This window comes from Aotus nancymaae, unplaced genomic scaffold (genome assembly GCF_030222135.1).
Source record: "Aotus nancymaae isolate 86718 unplaced genomic scaffold, 86718_ANA_hifiasm-v0.15.2.pri h1tg000001l, whole genome shotgun sequence".
Lineage (NCBI taxonomy): Eukaryota > Metazoa > Chordata > Mammalia > Primates > Aotidae > Aotus > Aotus nancymaae.
In genome coordinates this window covers 8,768,724-8,776,730 of record NW_026988412.1, presented here as the reverse complement: position 1 = coordinate 8,776,730, position 8,007 = coordinate 8,768,724, and the positions used below count along the sequence as shown (strand labels likewise).

General features: G+C 43.3%; 1 pseudogene; it reads right to left on the bottom strand.

Moving 5' to 3' along the window:
* Positions 1–206: 206 nt before the first annotated feature.
* On the bottom strand, positions 207–1,046 carry LOC105732959 (nucleophosmin-like; annotated as a pseudogene).
* Between the last annotated feature and the right edge of the window lie 6,961 nt (positions 1,047–8,007).

Sequence of the window (8,007 nt, the reverse complement as noted above, 5' to 3'; positions counted from 1 at the left end):
TCCATACGTACTTAAAACCAAGCAAAGGGTGGAGTTCCACCTTTAAAAACTGCAGGCGTTTTGGACAACACATTCTTGGCAATAGAACCTGGGCATTTATCAAACACAGTTGGGAAAGTTCTCACTCTGCATTATAAAAAGGACAGCCAGATATCAACTGTTAGAGAAATGAAATAAGACGGAAAATTTTTAACAAATTCTTGAAACTATTTTCTTAAAGAGACTTCCTCCACTGCCAGAGATCTTGAATAGCCTCCTGGTCAGTCATCCAGAAGCAGTTCTTCACATAATTGATGAACTTGGCTTCTGCTCTGGGAAGAGAACCACCTTTTCTACACTTGCTTGCATTTTTGCTTTCATGTCTTCTACAGAACTAGGTCCTTTTGGTGTTTTAGGAATTTTTTCCTGTTTTTTGAAGGATTCTTGTCCTTTTGACCTTGGTGTTGATGACGGTTTTGAGTCTTTTCCCTTCTGATTTGACTTTTGTGCATTTTTGGCTGGAGTATCGTGTATAGATTTCTCCACTGGTGCTTTTTCTTCAGTTTCCTCATCATCACAATCATCATCATCTTCTTCATCAGCAGCAAGTTTTCCTTTTTTCTGTGGAGACTTGCTGCCACCTGCTTTCTAGACATACTTAAGAGTTTCACATCCTCCTCCTCTTCAGCTTCTGACTCTGCATTTTCCTCCACAGCTACTAAGTGCTGTCCACTGATATGCACTGGCCCTGAACCACACTTCAATCGTAAGACCACTGGCGCTGTTATTTCAAAGCCCCTAGGGGAAACCGTTGGCTGTACAGACATTTTCAAAGCTGCCAGTGTTACTTTAATTGGACTGCCTTCATAATTCATTGCCTCTGCTTCAACAATGTGCAATTCATCCTTTGCGCCAACCCCTAAACTGACTGTTCTTAAAGATAACTGGTGCCCATTTTCATCATTATTCACCTTAAAGTAATCATCTTTGTCAGCCTTTAGTTCACAGCCGAAAAGACAGTTCTGGGGCCTCGGGGGGCTCATGTCCATGTCTATCGAATCTTCCATCAGGTGGCGGCACGCACTTGGAAGAGAAGGCGGACGGAGATAAACCACCACTGCTCAAAAGAACAGCCTCGCAGGACGGAATCACAGCAGGCGGCAGTATCGGTTTTTTTAGCTACATTAAGTATATGTCATGCATGGGAACTGAAAGAAGTTTATCCGCTTTTGATTCTGTATTGATGGCATCCTGGTACAAAAAGAAACACAAGTTCTAGAATAATCTTTGTGGCTAATAGGACTTCAGATTTAGCCCAGCCGTTGGAACCATATCAATCTTGGCTCTGGTTTAATTTTCTAAGCAAGTACGTCCACGCTCCTATGTATTCCTTTTGTTTCAGCTGTGCTGGTCTAATCACCTTTTTCCAAACTTGAGGTCCTACTGTCCCCCCACCCAGGTTAAGTGGCACCTCCCCAGGCTGCCTTCGACATTCCCCAACCCTAGTCTGGATGCGGATTAGGAACTTGTTAACATCTTCCTGGCTCATCCATACCCCTTGTAATTCTGAATTGTTTTATACCTTGACTGACCGACGAGAATGTATGCCTTCCGAGTCCCAGGACCTCATCTTTAATAACCACGAGTGGTACTTGCATGAGGACGGTTGATCCATATTTGCTTGATGAAAATATTCGTTCTGGTTTGATGAGCTTAAAGTGAGTTTGAGAGAAGGGCCTGGTTTACCATTTTCTCCCTAGGTCTTAGCATCCTGCCTGGAACAGAGCAGGCACTTAACACACCACTGTTGACTGAGACGTATGTGTCCATGTTCAGTACCTACTTGCACAGGAATGTGGTTTTCCTTGAGCCCATTCCTTTAGGCTGAATCTTTCCCCGCTCCCTCTCCTCTTGGCCCTCCCACTTCTCATTTTCTTCTGTGTTTGGCTCTTTTAAAGGGACTACTGCGAGTATGTAGTATTTCCTCCCTTTGTGCTCTGGGCTGCCTTCCCTCCCTGCTCCTCCCCTCTTTTCCTCCCCTCTTTTCCAAGCAAATATGGATCAACTATCTACGTACAAGTACTACTCATGTTTATTAAAGATGAGGGCCTGGGACTCAGAAAGCATACACCCTTGTCCCTTTAAAAGAGCTTTAAAAAAAAAAAAAATGAATACGTTAAATAAGATTGAGGTAGTGAGGTGCGTAAGTATTATTTTAGGTATTTGCAACAACTCTAATGCATCTGCATGTATCTGTGGTTTTATTGGTGACAAAGTCATGGGAACAGACAATACCACTGTGGTTTATCAACCTACACTCAAATTGAACAAAATGTTACATTGCATTAGAGTTTAGTGAAAAAAGAAATGTACTTCTCCCTCATACATTTTCTTAATTCTGTTCAGAAACCCATGGTGGCAGGAGAGGTTTGTGATTCCGTAGGTCAAGTCTTCTACAAAAATATGACAAGCACATGATTTATTTTTAATGGTAAAATGAGTTTTTCTTTCTTTGTTCCTTCCCTCACTTCTCCCTCCCTCCCTCCCTTCCTCCCTTCCTTCCTTCCTTCTGTCTGTTCTTCCTCCCTCCCTCTCTCCTTCCTTCCTTCCCTCTTTCTATTAAAACCATTTAAATTTTCAGAAAAGCTTCTAAGTTGCTATCTTTAAGCGCCAATTCCTATGGGACACCAGAGACCTCTCTCAGTAGTTCTCAAACTTAAGTGTGCATCAGAATCACCTGCAGGGCTTGTTCAACTTCAGATGACAGTGCTCCATGCCTAGCGCTTTGATGCAATTGGGGCCTGAGAATCTGTATGTCTGACAAGTCCTGGTGATGCTGATGTTGCTGGTGTGGGCTGCCTCTTTGAGAACCACTCCCTTCAAACCTTCAAACTCCCTCGCACAGAACTTGACATTCTGACCTTCTGGTGGTTTGAGTTGGGTAAGTGACCATCTTGGAAGGAGGATTTGCTTGGTGAGGCATGAAGTCATGGTGAAGCAAGAAGTACCACTGGTGTTTGATCAGGTGGCAACAGGAGAGAACTTGGGGCAGACCCCGCTGGGCACTGGAGGCACAGCTGGTGTGGTGGATGACAGGGGTGTTCTACCTCGCACCCCTCGTCCCACCAAAAGCATCCCTATAAGCTTTATAAAATCAATCAAGGAAGAAGGGAACAAAAATTAACCAAGCTTGCAACGCACTCAGCACTAACCAGTAGGTCGGCCTGCCCTCTGCCCTGCTTCCTTATAGTGGGTTGCCTGTTGTCCTAGAATCATGTAAACCGTACCACAAGATTTTAGCTCCTCTTAACTGCTCTATAGATAACAACATAAGCATTGTGAAAGGTCAAGCTGTTTGAGATATTCTTCCAGGTCCTGCAAACTCGTGAAACTACTGACGCCAATGAATCTGAAGGACCCCATGAGGAGCTGACTCACCAAAGAATGCAGTTTCCACATCCTGATGATTTCACTCCTGTTATTCCAAGCAAACAATAACTGCAAGTTCTCTAGCCCCTTGCCCCCATGATCCCCTTAAAAATCCCAGCCAAGACCTCCGTGGGGAGATGGGTTTGAGGGCCTCCTCCCATCTCCTGGCTTGGCCTCCCTGCGATCACAGAACTGGTTCTCTGCTGCCACCCCTGCTGTATCAGACTGTTACAGCACAGCAGGCATACATTCCTGTCAATCCTGTAACACCACCTGAGTTTGCTAGTGGCCGTGGCACTCAGTCCTCAGCATGCTGACATTTTTCTGCATTTGGGGACTTTACCCTGTACCCCAAGAGGGTGAAATGCCCACCCATGGGACTTGTGGTGACATTCCCCAACCTTCCAGTTCTTGGTGCAGTCCACATGCTTCCACAGAGCTGGCTTCAGACCCTGTTGCCCACAGCAGTAATCACTCATTAATCTTGCTTCAGTGACCATTTTCACCTTCCCTGCCCCATTGTCTCCTCTTTCTCTTCTCTCCTGCTTCCTGGAATTACCTGCCAAATAAACCTACTTGTTTCCAAATGCTTGCCTCAGGAACTGCCTTTCAGGAAACCCAATCAAAGATGTGTGTTCACATCCTAGCCTGTCACTTCCCTTCTGGGTGACCCTGGGCAATGGATTAAGTCTCTTGAGCCCCATTTCTTTGCATAGGACAACACTTCCATCTCCCAGAATTATTATGGAGACAGACTGAGATAATATTCAAGAAGGACCCTGGACCTCCTGGCCCTGCAATGTACATACTCAGGAGATGTTAGTTACCTCTGCTCCTGAGGTTGGCTGCTTTCTGGGAGGAAGAAGGAAGAAGACAGAGGAAATAATTAATTTGCTGGATCCATGAAACACGCAGGCAAGGGGTTTGCCTCAGGCACAGTGAGGTGGATGAGTGGGCAGATCAAGTCTTCATTCCTGAAGAATGCAGATCTTACTCTTGGAGAGTTCTACTGACTAAGATGTTCCTGGTGGCCATGGAAGCTGTGAGCTCTCCTGCTTCTGTGCTTGCATTTACCAATCTCCATCTGCAACGCCTTCCTTCACAAAATTGATTTGATTGTAGCTGTTGGGTTGTGGGTCAAGGGGACTTCCTCCTTGGCTCTATGGCAATATTCACTTGCCCTTTTCCCTCCATCTCATTTCAGGAAGTGGTTTTGTCTTTTTTGTTATTTTCATAATATTATAGCAGGAACATTAAAGAGATGGTTGGTGTTCATTGATTTGCTTGAGTGTGGGCTTCAATGTATTTATGGTTTAATTCTGTAAAATAGGAAGAGAAGTAGAAACATCTTTGAACTAATTTCAGAATTCTTTGCTCAGCAAACCTCCTTGTCCTTCACAGCCAGTAATGCAATGTTGCAACAGAATTTAAATCAGACACTGACGGGGGAGGGGAGATCAATACAGGTTGTCTCTTCCTTCTCAACTCACTTTGTTGAGTTTCATGCAGCCTCTGTCAGTGGAAATACATTTCTAAGTACATTTGCTGCAGGCAGATATATCTAAGGAGCAGAAATAGAGCAAGACAGAGATAGATATATGTAGAAAAGATGAAATGCAAGAGAAACCAAAGCAAATACGAATTTAGAGTGGCAAATCAATTCTTTTGGCACCTAGAAATAATTTTAAAAGTCAGCTTTTAGAAATTCATATTCAAAAGAGAGCATCCTGTGGAGACAGTTTTACATGTAATTTGAAGCCGGGAACTGTGTCCTCTGAAGCTGGCCTTCTCCGGTATTCTATCCCACCACTCTGTCTCAGCCAAAAGAGCTGGCACAAAGCTGGGCTGCTCATCTTTCCAGCTCCTGGCAGAGCAGTGGAAGATGACAATGGGTCAGGAAGATCAGGGCTCATTTTAAACAGACAAATAGAATTTGAGATGCAGACCACTAAATGCTCAGGAGCTGAGGTGAATCAATTCTCCCTTTGATTGGTCACGGCAGGCTGTTTCCTTACCCACATAGACTACAGGCTACTTGTGTCCAGAATCATATTTGACACATTGTTATTTTTTGCGCAGTACCACTGGGGCTTTGAAAAAGTTTTCTTTCTTTCTTTTTTTGTAAACAGTTTTAACATTCCGATTTTATTGCCTGACCCCTTGGTCTTGCGTTCCACATGTGTATGCATGTGTATGTGTGTAAGGTGTCATATATCAAATACATGCATGCGTGTATGTGCACATACACACAGTATGGGGGGCAGGGAGAGAGACATCCTTAAACACGGAGCTCAGACATTTGCATTTAATTCAATAGGTTAAAGGGGTCACTGAAAGTTTGTGAACAGAGGACTGATAAAGCCAACACTTCCCTTGAAGAAATTTATACTGGTGAAGTAAGGATTAATTGTCTAAGAATTGGTAATGGTGGAGGTTGGTGATTAGGAGCAGAAAGAATAGTTTAGAAGTTCTTGAAAATTGGCTGGATAGAGATAAGAAGAAATAACCCAGCAATACCAGCAATGATAACAGACATGAAGTCTGTGAGAGGCATTTAAAACGTGGCATGTTTATGATGTGGCAATTCCATGTGGAAGAGAATGAAAGAAGGAGCCACAGGTGTCTCAGAAATGCAATGTATCTGTATCCATCTCTGAGTCAGAACCTCATTAACAGGCAGCCCCATCCAGTTATTTCTAATGTTCGCTAGAACTCCAGAGGAAATTCTGCTGCCTTTTCTGATGGCTGTGTCTTCCAGCCACTGCTTTCCGAATATTCTTCCAACTGTCTAACCTGAGTGTTCTCACATCCAATAGAACTTCTTCCTTATAGGCGATTGGTTTGAGGATTACAAAACTATTTTATAAAGAAGGCAGCCCTTTAATATTGACCATATTCTGTTTAATATGTAATTTGGTGAGCTGAATCATCTGAGAGAGAGAAGATGGCTTCCTCATCTTTAGGATGAAATAAAAGTACTTTAGAGCACACAGAAGACCTGAACTCTGGGACCTCAGGCTCTCCTGGGATGGCAGGACCCAAGAAGAGAAGAGGGTTTCAGCGTGGATGTCTTTGATGGCTGGGCATTAAGTACTGTGGTCTCTGAAGCAGTGGGTCCTGGGCGGTCCAGCCTGTGGTCAGTGGGGAAGACAATGGTGAGGAATGGCCTCATGGTTTTCCTGAGCCAGACTCCTTTCTTATTTTCTTGATGTCGTATAAATTAGCTCTGGGTTTTTTTTATAAAGAGGGGACAGGGTAGCCTCAGTAAGATCTGATGTTGGATATCTTACTGTCTTTGGTGAGCAGAAGCTAGGAGCTTGGCTTACTTTGTTTTAAGGAATTAAAAAAAATGGAGTGATTCATCTACCCAAATATTGTGAATCACAAATACCTGTCACAATGATTAAAATGTAGGGCTGTGCAGTTTTATTGGGCTAGTTTTTCAGAGGTGTCTTCTAGAGCTGCTTTAATTAGATTTACCTTGCTGTGAAACTCTCGGTGTCAGGGACTTGCTGATGCTGGAGAGGAAATTCACTGCTGTTGGTGTTGTCAGTGGCCTGGAAAATGGAAGACAGGTTGTGAGTTATTTTTTTGGCCCTTGTTAAAGGTGTATGTGCCTTCAGGATAACTTCTTTCTGATCCTCACTCATGATCATTCCGAGCCAGTTATACCATCCAGAAGATTAAAATTGGGCATCCTTAACAGCTGGTGTATGTCCCATGCTGGGGAAGTTCAAAGTAAGCCAGGTGGGACTAGAAACCACCGGACGTGGAGATCAACCCAAGCATGAATCTGAAGCGTGTTTCTGGCTATTGCCTAAGTGCAGGTAACTGAACCACGTGCTATCTAATGAAATCTGAATGGCTAAACCCAGGACACAACATTCAAAACACTCTCGCCCATCTTCATGCGAGGAAATGTGGCCAGTGCCTACAGGGTGAAGTGACTCTAGCCCACCGTCAGGCTACTGGCCACATTTCCTTTATTTTGTGTCAGAAATGCCTTCCACTTGCTGTCTCTAAGAACATCCGGGGGTGCAAGAATCAAATTTGAGTTTGCCCTATGCCTACTGAAAATGACTTTCTTCTGATAATTTCTGCCTTGTATGTCTTCCGTATCTTTAAATTAGCATCCAATATCCATAAATGCAGAAGTGCGTTTTACGCTTTATCATCTTTATGTAGTGTCTGACATGCTTAGGACATTCCTGTTGAATTGACTGAAACACAAAGAGAGTTTGTTAAGTGTTTGAGAGGCTGTCTTTGCCATCATAAACTCACGGCTCCCAATGTATAGAGGGCTACAATTTAAAAAGCTAATTTAAGCTTTGTCATACTCTACGAGGTTAGAATTATCACCTCTGCAAAATAAGAAAGCCACTTTTGAGCAGAAATGTATAAACAGGAAATTTTTTTTACTGAAAGAAAAAAAGTTTGATAATCGCTGTACCTTTCAACTACCATGTAGTAAGATGTAGGTTTGTCCCATAGAAATGCTGTGATAATTCTTAAAAAGAAAAATGTATATGTGTGTATGTGTGTGTGCATGTGTGTGTGTGTATGTGTGTGTGCGTATGCACTTGTATCTATATGGGTGAA